The sequence below is a fragment of the Tauraco erythrolophus genome, chromosome 2 (assembly GCF_009769465.1).
Source record: "Tauraco erythrolophus isolate bTauEry1 chromosome 2, bTauEry1.pri, whole genome shotgun sequence".
Lineage (NCBI taxonomy): Eukaryota > Metazoa > Chordata > Aves > Musophagiformes > Musophagidae > Tauraco > Tauraco erythrolophus.
In genome coordinates, this window is record NC_141466.1 from 55,337,237 (window position 1) to 55,350,264 (window position 13,028).

A 13,028-nucleotide genomic window follows, 5' to 3' on the forward strand; every position below is an offset into this window, starting at 1 on the left:
GCTTTCAGGCCATTACAATCTCAGGATTGTATTTTCCTATGCACAGATTCCCCTTTCCTCACTTTCTTCCTTTTCTGTTTCAGTGATGCTTGACTTGTATCATTCTTGACACGAGGTAATTGAAGGTAAGTGCCCTGAACTTAGTGACTGTGCTTGAGTCAGAAGAAGGTGAAATAGTTCATGGAGACGCACAGACACAAACCCTAGTGGGTTTCAGATCTCTGTTTTCTTATCACCTCCTAGAAAACTACATTTATTTAGTCCAAGGAAGTGAAATTCAATATTGGAATTAATTTTTTTTTTTCCTCAGTAGAGTGATCAAAAAAATCAGACTACTGAAGTTTCAAAAATAAATAACATTTTACAACACTTGATTGTTTCTGTAAGCTTAAATGCAGTGATGTATTTAGAAATATTAAGCCCCAAGACTTGGTATACACCACTTGCTACTGGTAGAAAAATTGTGCAAATCAGTCAACCTTCAGCTTAATTCATCACCACCTGGCAAAATGGACCTTTGCCACAAATAAGGCATTGCAATTTACAGTCTTTACCAGTCAGATGTAGCCTCTGACTATATTTCTTCATAAACATATCTCGAAATTGCAGCCTCAATAATTATTAAATTATTGGAGTGTACTAGTTATATTCTTTTACATGATTTTTATCTGTCTACCAACATAATAAAAGTAGGATTAATAGATCAATTACTTACTGTGTTCTTGATCATCTAATGTATTCTGTGGTTGCCTAACTTGGGCTAAGGTGGTGACAAGTATCTGTGTTATTCCATTCAGCTCAGACTACTTTTTGTATTCAGGGAAGGGAGAAAAGTATTACCTCTGTTCCTATCAGCGTCAGTGCCCTGACGCACTTCAATCCTGTTTTGCTGTACTTCACTTCCCTTTCCAAGCTATAAAATACTTGAGCTGTGTACACCACCCTAAACTGATTCATAGTCGTTGAGGACAGTTTTCAAGAGCTCATGAGTAAAAGAACCCTGTTCATCTATGTGTTAATTAAACAGAAGTGTTAATTATTTACCTTATTAAACCAAAGCCGGATTGTATTAAATGATGTATTCAATTGTATTACAATCACCTTAGTACATGTGTCTGCAGGAGTCAACAACTTACAAACATACGCTCATATAAATAGCTTTGTGCCTGAGATACTTACAGTGGGTTTGGGGGTTATTTAAGTATTGATGTCCTCATGTGTGTCTGTATATGGGGGATCAGGGTCAGTTTCTGGGAAGTCATTTCTAGACAGGAACACGATATGCTATGTTTCACACAGTGACAGGTCTTGTAGTAATACTCAGATCCTCAAGAATGATCCTCACAAGAGTGTGACTCAAACCGGCCTTGACTGTCAGCATGAGTAAGGGATCAAATGCTCAGGAAAAAAAAAGAAGTGTCAAAGCAAGAAGCCAAAGCAGTGCAACTATTTTCTGGTACAGGAAGCTGCTGACGAGCAAAATCCAGCTGCAACCCAGCTGACATAAACATGATAGTTGCCAAGTGAAAGCAGTCAGAGAATCATAGAATGGTTAGGGTTGGAAGGGACCTCAAAGATCATCTAGTTCCAAATCCTCTGCCATGGTCAGGGACATCTTCCACAACATCAGGTTACGCAAAGCCCCATCCAACCTGGCCTTGAAAACTTCCAGGGATGGGGCATCCACAGCTTCTCTGGGCAACCTGTTTCAGTGCCTCACCACCCTCATTGTAAAAAATTTCTTCCTTATCTCTAATCTAAATCTGCCCTTTCAGTTTAAAGCCATTACCCCTTGTCCTATCACTCCATGCCCTTGTAAAAAGTCCCTCTCCAGCTTTCTTCTTGACAGGAAGAACAAAGACAATGAAGAATGTTAGATGGAGGACTAGTTAAGGAGTTTACATAACCTGACTCTGCTTTAAACCAGATGATCAGAGATAAACTAACAAACCAGAATAACTCATGAAGAACACATCTGATGCATTCAACCTCTGCAGAGGTCAGAAAAGCCGTGTTTTGAGGTTTTGCGTTTCTACTACAAGCGCATAGCTGTGATTTGTTGAGTAATACCAATACCAAGTATTTTTCATGGTAGAAACTATTGAAAAATACATATTTTCACAAAACAGGACTTTCTTAAAACATTTAAAAGTTTTTAATCAATACTTTTAATTTTCTATTTTCAATTCCAACTTTAGAATTACTTAGCAAACTTTGCATTCTTCATTTTTTTGTGAATGTAGCAGGTTTTCTGTTATTTTGACTTGATAATTGAATTATCAGAGAGATTCTATTTGTCTCTGAGTATCATATGCTGCCTTATGTGTTGTATTAGATACACGAAAAAATATTTTTAACTGATTCAGTGTAGCCATATGAAGTCACAAGCTCCTTATGACTGAGCAATACATTATCGATGTACTTGCACAGTTATATATATATCAGACATACATTTTTCTACAGAAATCTCAAACAGAAATTTGTCAGAAATTGGAAAAAAGTTGGTCTGTGTGTACCCTGTAACCTCTGGGATGTACTGTTCTTCCTGCTTAAGCGTGTTGTGGCTTGCCATGACATGAACTGTGTGCCTGTTGCATTGTTGTGTTGATATGTGCTTGACGACGTTGTTGTGTATCTACTGCGTCATCTCAGTGACCACAGTAGATTTATTTCACATGCACTTCATAGCTGCGTACCTATGCTCTGTGGATATGCCTGGGATTTCATGGGATATTCATTCTGCCTCTTTCCCACTGAATTTACCCTTCTATCCATTGTTCACTAGGTCCGTCCTCAGCCTCCTCTAATCAGATGGAACGTGCAGCTCCCTTAACCCTTTCATCTAGGCCATGTGCTGCAGGCCCCTAACAATCCTGGCACCCTCCTCTTCAGCTTCTCAGCATTCATCCTAACCAGACAGAATAAACTTCTGAAAGCCATATTTCAGACGGAGCCTCACCAACGCAGAGTAGAGAAAGACAAGGCAGAGTGACCGAGAGCACGAAGCTATGCGTATAAACTTGCTAAAAGCCTGGAGGTTTTCATTTAGGAGTAAACTGTCTCTAGAAAGCTCTAACAAAAATGCAGCAGGTTAAGATCACCCTCGCCCTGGACAGGAGCACGGTATCAGGGCGTAGACCTTTGGAGCATGCATAGCAGGGCTCAGCACTTTCTCCTTCATGTTTGCTTCAATGCTTTTAGCTGATAAACTTTCACGAGTGGTCCTTTACTGATCGAGTACAAACAGTGCACCACCACAGGCAACCATTTTTTGCCTGCAGGCGATTCAGGAAATACTTCTAGGTTCACTCATCAGCTAATCCTGGTGGCAAGGGTGGCAAGAGACCCTCAGTCAGGACAAGTAACTATTCCAGCTCCAAAGGACAAATATAGTGAGTGACACACACCCCCCTTACTGGTGACAACAGTGAACAACTATTAAGTAGATAGATTAAATTAACTCTTTGTCTACTATAGCTATTGTTAAGCGCAATTTGATCAGCTCTTGCCCATCTCTAAGGGAATCTGTGGCTCTTTGGTTCTGGTACTAGTCTTTGATATAGAACAGTTGTTGGTCATGTTTATCATCATCGTTGAGGACGTTTGGTCAGGACCATCTTTTCTGGTGTTTTCTGCTTGCCATAATTGCTGAGGTGTTATGTAGAACTATGGTTCTGTCCACTCAGGGGCTTCATCACATCTGCCGTGGGCAGCCAATGCCCCTCAACATCCCCTCCTACTGTGGTCTTCAAACTGTTGCAATTTATGCCATTGCTAAGCCAGTTCAGTACAAGTAACATTCTGGAAAAGATGTAGTTGTCTACCAGCGCTCTCTCCAGGGAAATGGCATCTTAAAAACACTATTATAACATATTTTCATTTAAATAGTTCTAACTACACTTTGGTGAATTTAGGTTCCTGAACTCAAAACATATCCATTTCTGGCTTTGCCAGGGATTTGCTTCTGGTTTGTGCTGTCTTAGTGACCACAGCTGTTCCTCCATGTTGCTATATGCTGCTTTGAGCTATGTAAAGAATTGCTAACACTCAGTAAGGTCTGCATATCGAGCTTGATAATTCAATATTGCTTTCTCATGTAATGAACAATTACTGGACCTAATGAAGAGTTCCCCAGATGACTGGCATTCCAAGGTGTCCTGGTTTCAGCTGGGACAGAGTTAGTTCTTTTTAGCAGCTAGACTTGCTCTGTGTTTTGGTTTTAGTCTGGAACTCGTTATGAGAAGAATGTTGATAGTGCACTGATGTTTATAGTTGGCACTGAGACCTCAAGGCCTTTTCAGCTTCCCATGTTTTGCCAGTGTGCAGGAGCAAAACAGGCTGAGGTGGGGAGCATGGCTGGGACAGAGGGTCCACAACTTCCCTTATGATTTGAACTTAGACTTAGCATTGAGGGACAAATTGCCCAAGGGAATATTCCATATCATTTAACATCATGCCCAGCACAGACATGAGGGTTAACCAGAAAGAAAAGCTTATGCTTTTCTGAGGGCTCTCTCTCTTGGACTCTCGGAGTGCTCTCTCTCTCTCGCTCACTCTCTTTTTGGGCCTTTCTCTCGTCCGGGATTGCAGTGTTGAGACTCATCTGTTTTGGGATTGTTAGTTCAGGATGGGCCAGGCCTTGGTCACCAGGTGGTGAGCAATTACATTGCGTATCACTTGTTTGTATCTATTATTATCATTATATATATATATATGCATATATTAGTACTAGTAGTATTAAATTGTTCTTATCTCAATCCACGGGTGTCTTTCACTTTTTCCCTTTGGTTCTCTTCCCCATCCCATGGGGATAAGGGAGGGTAAGTGAGGGCTGTGTGACATTTAGTTGCCAGCTGGCTTAAACCACAACGCAGGGTCTGTAAACTTTGGTTACAGCTTTTGCCATGACTGGAGAGATAAGGGTGTTTTTTCCAGTTCAGACTCTCTCTCACCACCGATTACAGGTGAATTCATGCTGCAGCTGCTCCTTCAGTCACGGTATTTATAGCTTCCCTCTCCACGCTCTGGCCATGTACTTTCGTGAAACTTTCAGGAATTCAGGGTGCAATTAAGGAGCTGCCTTGAGGCACTCGGGCTTAGATGGGCAGGATCTCCCTCTGGAGGCCTTCAACAGCAACTGCTTCTCTCTCTTGGTTTCACAGAGACCTGTTGGAGAAGAGCTTTGGTAGAGCCAAAATGCTGCTGCAAATCACATCTCTCCCCCCGGACTGGATGGCCTCGCTTTCTGATTTGCCTTACGATCCCAGTCCTCCTGCCAAATGTGGCTGTAATTTGTCAGCAGCTTCAAAAGCTCATGGACAGATGCCTTCACCCCAAATGGAAAAGCAGGGAGAAGAGAGGAGGCTGTTTCTGTGGGCTGGACATCGGGCCAGGGACTGCTAAGCAAGCAGTACCCAGCAGCAGGAGGTTTGCTCAGCAGAACACAATTCCACCTTATCTGACAAGTAGCACCAGCGTTAGAATGGGAATAAAGAAGTCTGAGAGAAAATGAGTCTCACAAAGAAGATAAGGAACCAGAGGAAACTCGAAACCAACCCATAACGAAGCTTCTAATGCAAATGTTCAAAAAGCACAAAGGAAAGCCAGACTTAACTAAGCTCTTTAGACATGTTCAAGGATTAGTGCCATATGTATTACAGAATTAATTACTTACCTCATTATCATAGTCCCTCATCTGACCTGTTGAATCACTTTTTTTTTTTTCCTCAAACATACTTGGCATATAATAAAGTATTTCTGGGCATAGGAGGAAAGACATGTAGGATACCAGTTTTTCCGAATAAATATTCTGGATATTATAAAATGTTTACAGTTGTGAGTTTAAAAATAATAAAAGTTTTTTTTCTGTTAACAGGAGTAATCTGTATCAAGAACTTAGAATCAACCTTTATTGTAGAGACCACGTTGGATTAAATAAGTTCCACTCAGTACCTTCCACCACTCTTCTTGTAGGTTTTTTTTTTTTTACTTTCATGAGCCTTTTGAACTCATGTTGATCAGGTATCCTACTAATAAGCTGACTTCTGTTACACTGTTAAACGATGTCATCAGACTGAAATCCAGTGAGTTGCAAAAGCTGTTTGAAAAGTTATGCTGTAATATCAATACCTATGTATAAAAAAAGGTTTCCATTGAATTTCAGTCAGCTTAGCTGGTATAAAATTCACAACTAAAGAAGAATTCATGTTTAGCAAATTGAATATCTAGTAATCAAAGAGCATTTTTAGTAAATTTAAGGTGAGAAAATTTTTTGATAACAGATAATAGATTTTTCTTAGATCTTAAAAGTATACCTAAGCTAAAAAAATATGTCAATCCATGATCTGAAGGGGATGTTGCAGTGCAAGTCCATGCATAGCCATAAATGTAACAAGACCTATGGCTTGAATAGTAAGAGTAATTCTCAGAGGTAAGTTACTGGGAGTTAAAATGCTTGTCTGTTGTGTTAGTGACTTTAGAGTCAAGTAAAAGGAAAGGCAAGCAAAAATATTTCTGCTCCTATACTATCCAAATGCAGAATTTACTTCTATCACTAAGAGGCGCTGCTGCATAAGGTCCACGGGCCACTCCTGCTCACCACGCCGTGGGGTGTAGCCAAGAGTAGATACCTGCAATACACAGATGGTATTTTCGTTTATACTGGAAGGTGTATGTCTTCTCAATGTAGAAATGTCTGAATTAATATTGTTCTTTCAACAACAAAAAAATCTTTCAGCTTAAAAAATATATTTTACTGAGTAGCTGCTGTACCTTCCTTCAGAAATGTCCTTTATTTTCTTTCAGTTATGAAAGGTTTTGTGCTGGACTTGCAATCTCAGAAATTGTTCTGAAAGTTACGGTGATACGGGCAGCAAATACTTTGTGTCTGAGGCTGTGTAAGTCCTCAAACTGGTAATTCACATTAACAGGCATTTCAGAGTCAACTTCATTTTCATCAGGGGATCTAAGAGCAGGCTCACAGTGCTTTTACACTTTGGTACACAGAGCATGTTAAGCAATATTTTATTCGTTTGTAAAGATGGGGTTTCAGGAGGGGGCATAGCTAAGCCACAAAAATACATACATATTGTTAAAATTGTTTATAGAAGTAAGGTGACCATTACCAGCTAGTACAACTTATTCTAATTTGGCAAGGATGTTTCTCAGCAGAGTTCACAGCAAGCTGGATGTGGACTGGGATGGAGCAGGGTAGGAATCTCAAGAAGGATTTGCAGGTGAGGACGGTGAGTGCACCTATAAAACTCATTATCAGTACAAGACTAAAATGACCACAGCTCCAGGGTGCAGCCAGCCATGCATCTTCTAGAAAATATAAGCTGGGACTGGTACACTTGATTTCGTTTTGCCCTTTCCATCCTTGCTGTGGAAACTCTGGAAATCCCAGAGATAAAAATAGTAGATTATAAGACAATATGTGGTCCTTATGGCTCTTCCAAAATAGTTTTTAAGATGAGGAAGGGAAACACAAGCAGTACTTCACTCCTTGAAGAACTGCAGAGAAGAATTTATGGCTGTAAAACACTGATTAAGCAAGAAACTATCCATCTCTTGAAAAACGTGTATGACGTAGAAATATGACAATCTGAATCAAATTGATTCACAGTTGGTCACAATTGCTTTATATACCATTTTCCTGTTAAAAGCTTTTGTCTTTTGAAACTGTTTTTGTTCCATTATTCAAAAAAAAAAAAAGAAAAGCACAAACCATAAGAAAGAAAAGGGAGAAAAAATGCATTCGTAAAGGCTCTTGTAACTATAAGCTCTTCGCCTCATTTGCTTCAGGAAGAAACAAAGCAAACTAACACAGGAGAAAGCAGTAGTTATAACCACAATGTTTACTGCTTCTCACTCCTTGTAGGTTATTTAACAATTAAATTAGAGGAGGGATGTTTTCCTTTTGTGATCGGTGATGTTGGAACTATAAAGCAAAACACTTTCCAAAGAAATGAGTGTAAGGGTATGGTTTTAAACACAGCAAAGGCGTTCCAGTGGCAAGGTGCTGCTAAAACGCTGTCCCCTTCCCCTTCTCCACCCTTGGCCTTAGCCCTTGTGCTGATGCTTGCCAGATCCTATCACAGGCCAGTTAAAAAAATCTAAACTAACAGAAAGCATGCTACCAATTAAAAAAAAAAAAAAGGCCAATACATTTTTGCTAGTTTAGCTCCTTTAGCTCTTGCGCTAGGTGGTAAGACAGGTGCCAGTGCAAGGGAAGGCATGGGGACAGGCAGCTGCAGCATGGGGATGGGATCAAGCAGGAATGTCCACTTTGGCAGCAGCAGTTGTCTCAGCTTACGTGGATTATCAGAGTGAAACCTATCCCTTTCTGCGTTCTATTTCCCATTTGTAATTGATTTTTGTATAGCTTGTTTCTTGTGGACTCTATGATTAAGGTCCTATTCAGACATTAGCTCTTGTAACATCTGGCTATACTTAGCTGTCTTCAATGGGAAGATTAGTGTTGTTTCCAACGAAATTTTTGCTAGTTAACTTTAAGAAAAAAATCAGTTACAATCAAAGGGCTTTGAGAATTTTTTTATATAGCTCCTTCCTGCTTCTTTTGCTACATTCCGCATCCCACAAAAGATCAAGAGACTGTTTGGACTTCCGAGTTACTCTTTCCACCTGCTCTTCAGACCTGTAGAACAGATTACCAAGACATGCTGCCAAAGACACCTGTCCTACCACCCAGTACCACTGCCAGAGATGGTGCAGCCCAGCGAGGGGCCTGACCCAGCAGACCATGCCCAGGTCATCGCAAAAAGCTCACCATCCTCCAGCAAACTCTCTGCTTTCCAAAAGGAGAAAAGGTATGAAAGAGACAAAGGGCATTGTGACCAGAGGTCAAGAAGATATGAGGTATGACTTTAACATGGTAACGATACAGCAGTATGAGATTAACAAGGAGTTGAAAAGCACTTCAGCACGTTGCATGCTCTGCAGGTGTTCAGGACATGAAGGTAAAGGCAGGGTGTTTTATATCCTCTTAGCATTCACATCCCATGCTTGTGAAAGCTCCAATTATCCCTGTGAGATAGGGTTTTGTTTTCCTTTTAAAATCCTGCTATTCTTTCGGACTCAGGTGGCTGAAAAGTTCCTGACATTATTTAACGTTGTGCAAAAAAGATGTCTTTTATCAGTTTAAGAGGGATAGCTCCGTTCTGACAGTTTGTAAGTAGGAGATAGTGGCAGAATCAAGATGCAAAATTCACTAACTATAGAGAAGAGTTGAATAGGAAAATGGCTCAGCTTCCTCAAGTAGAGGAGAATTTAAAATTGTCTACATATAGAGTAGAAACATAAAAATATTCAGTGGAACTTCGCTTTTCTAAAATTTCAACAGCATTTTAGTTGTAATAATACTAAAGGTGTTTGTTGGAAATTCTGCCTGATTTCCAATATATCCTTGCATAACTGTTTGCCACAGTAGCAAATTATCAAGACATCATCAAAGCAGACCAAATCATAGAATCATAGAATGGTTTGGGTTGGAAGGGACCTCAAAGATCATCTAGTTCCAACCCCCCTGCCATGGGCAGGGATACTCTCCACTACAACAGGTTGCTCAAAGCCTCATCCAACCTGGCCTTGAGCACTTCCAGGGATGGGGCAGCCACAACTTCTCTGGGCAACCTGTTCCACTGCCTCACCACTCTCAATGTAAAAAATGTCTTCTTTATATCTAATCTAAATCTCCCCTCTTTCAGTTTAAAGACATTCCTCCTTGTCCTATCACTACATGCCCTTGTAAAAAGTCCCTCTCCAGATTTCCTGTAGGCCCCCTTTAAGTACTGGAAGGCTGCTGTAAGATCTCTTCTCCAGGCTGAACAGCCCCAACACTTTCAGCCAGTCTTCATAGCAGAGGTGCTCCAGCCCTCGGATCATCTTCGTGGCCCTCCTCTGGACCCTCTCTAGCAGTTCCATGTCCTTCTTGTGTTGGTGACTCAGAGCTGAATGCAGTATTCCAGGTGGGGTCTCATGAGAGCAGAGGGGCAGAATCACCTCCGTCAACCTGCTGACCACGCTTCTTTGGATGCAGCCCAGGATACGGTTGGCTTTCTGGGCTGCCAGCGCACATTGCTGGCTCATGTTGAGCTTCTCATCCACCAACACTCCCAAGTCCTTTTCCTCCATGCTGCTCTCAATCCATTCTCCACCCAGCCTGTACTTGTGCTTGGGATTGCCCTGACCCATGTGCAGGACCTTGCACTTGGCCTTGTTGAACTTCATGAAGTTCTCACAGGCCCACCTCTCCAGCCTGTCAAGGTCCCTCTGGATGGCATCCCTTCCTTCCAGCGTGTCCACAACACCACAAAACTTGGTGTCATCTGCGAACTTGCTGAGGGTGCACTCAATCCCACTGTCCATGTCTCCAACAAAGATGTTAAACAGCACCAGCCCCAGTACTGACCCCTGAGGAACACCACTCGTCACTGGCCTCCACTTGGACATTCAACCGTTGACCACAACTCTTTGAGCATGACCATCCAGCCAAATCCTTATCCACCGAGTGATCCATCCATCAAAACCATGTCTTTCCAGTTTAGAGACAAGGATGTCGTGTGGGACAGTATCAAATGCTTTGGATAAGTCCAGGTAGACAATGTCAGTTGCTCTTCCCCTATCCATCAATGCTGTAACCTCATCATAGAAGGTCACCAAATTAGTCAGGTAGGATTTGCCCTTAGTGAAGCCATGTTGGCTGTCACCAATCACTTCTTTATTTTCCATGTACATTAGCATAGTCGCCAGGAGGATCTGCTCCATGATCTTGCCAGGCACGGACGTGAGACTGACTGGCCTGTAGTTCCCTGGTCTTCTTTTTTCCCTTTTTAAAGATGGGGGCTATGTTTCCCCTTTTCCAGTCAGTGGGAACTTCACCAGATTGCCACGACTTCTGAAATATGATGGATAGTGGCTTATCAACTTCATCTGCCAGCTCCCTCAGGACCCACGGATGCACCTCATCGGGTCCCATGGACTTGTCCACCTTCAGGTTCTTTAGATGGTCTCGAATCTGATCTTCTCCTACAGTGGGTGGTTGTTCATTCTCCCAGTCCCTGCCTTTGCCCTCTGTGACTTGGGCTGTGCAGCTGGAGCTCTTATCAGTGAAGACTGATAAGAACTTTGAGGAACTTGAAGGTGCACAAGTCCATGGGACCTGATGAGATCCATCCGCGGGTCCTGAAGGAACTGGCGGATGAAGTTGCCAAGCCACTGGCCATTGTATTTGAGAAGTCGTGGCGGTCTGGCGAGGTCCCCGATGACTGGAAGAGAGGGAACATAACCCCCATTTTTAAAAAGGGGAACAAGGAGGACCCGGGCAACTACAGGCCGGTCAGCCTCACCTCTGTGCCTGGCAAGGTCATGGAGCAGATTCTCCTGGGAACCATGCTAAGGCACATGGAGAGCAAGGAGGTGGTGGGTGACAGCCAACATGGCTTCACCAAAGGCAGATCGTGCCTGACCAACTTGGTGGCCTTTTACGATGGGGTGACAGCATCGGTGGACAAGGGTCGACCAACGGATGTCATCTACCTGGACTTGTGCAAAGCTTTTGACACTGTCCCGCACGACATTCTTCTCTCTAAACTAGAGAGGCATGGGTTTGATGGATGGACCACTCGGTGGATAAGGAATTGGCTCAATGGCCGTACTCAGAGAGTAGTGGTCAACGGCTCGATGTCCATGTGGAGACCGGTCACGAGTGGCGTCCCTCAGGGGTCCGTGTTGGGCCCGGCCCTCTTCAACATCTTTGTCGGTGACGTGGACAGTGGCATGGAGTGCACCCTCAGCAAGTTCGCCGACGACACCAAGCTGTGTGGTGCCGTCGACACGCTGGAAGGGAGGGATGCCATCCAGAGGGACCTCGACAGGCTGGAGAGGTGGGCCCGTACCAATCTCATGAAGTTTAACCAGGCCAAGTGCAAGGTCCTACATCTGGGTCATGGCAATCCCAGGCACAAATACAGACTGGGTGGTGAATGGATCGTGAGCAGCCCTGAGGAGAAGGACTTGGGAGTACTGGTGGACGAGAAGCTCAATATGAGCCGGCAATGTGCTCTTGCGGCCCAGAAGGCCAACCGCGTCCTGGGCTGCATCAAGAGGAGCGTGGCCAGCAGGTCGAGGGAGGTGATTCTCCCCCTCTACTCTGCCCTCGTGAGACCTCACTTGGAGTATTGCGTCCAGTTCTGGAGTCCCCAACATAAGAAGGACATGGACCAGTTGGAGAGGGTCCAGAGGAGGGCCACGAAGATGATAAGAGGGCTGGAGCACCTTTCCTATGAGGACAGGCTGAAGGAGTTGGGGCTGTTCAGCCTGGAGAAGAGGAGGCTCCGGGGTGACCTTATAGCGGTCTTCCAGTACCTCAAGGGGGCCTACAAGAAAGATGGGGAGAGGCTGTTCAGGAGGGCCTGTTGTGATAGGACAAGGGGTAATGGTTTTAAAATAGAGGGAGGTAGATTCAGGTTGGATATTAGGAAAAAATTTTTTACTATGAGAGTTGTAGAACACTGGAACAGGTTACCCAGAGAGGTGGTGGATGCTCCATCCCTGGAGACGTTCAAGGCCCGGTTGGATGAGGCCCTGAGCAACCTGATCTAGTTGGAGATATCCCTGTTCCTTGCAGGGGGGTTGGACTAGATGACCTTTGAAGGTCCCTTCCAGCCCTAACGATTCTATGATTCTATGATTCTATGACTGAGACAGAGAAGTCATTGAGTATACCTCAGCCTTCTCCATATCCCGGGTTGCCAGGTCCCCGGTTTCCTTCCAGAGAGGGCCTACGTTTTCCCTAGATCTCTTTTTATCACTGACATAATGTGAGACTTTTCTGTATCTCTATCTCCAGCAGTTGAAATAAGGCTCCATATCCATTCAGAAGGGTAAGGGTATACCAGCAGGGATGGCTCAGAATTTATTTTCATTCACCACCATTGAGAGTTTGGTGGAAAACATTCTTGATAATAATTAATTGATGATACGATGGTTGTATTCGTGAGTACTTTGCT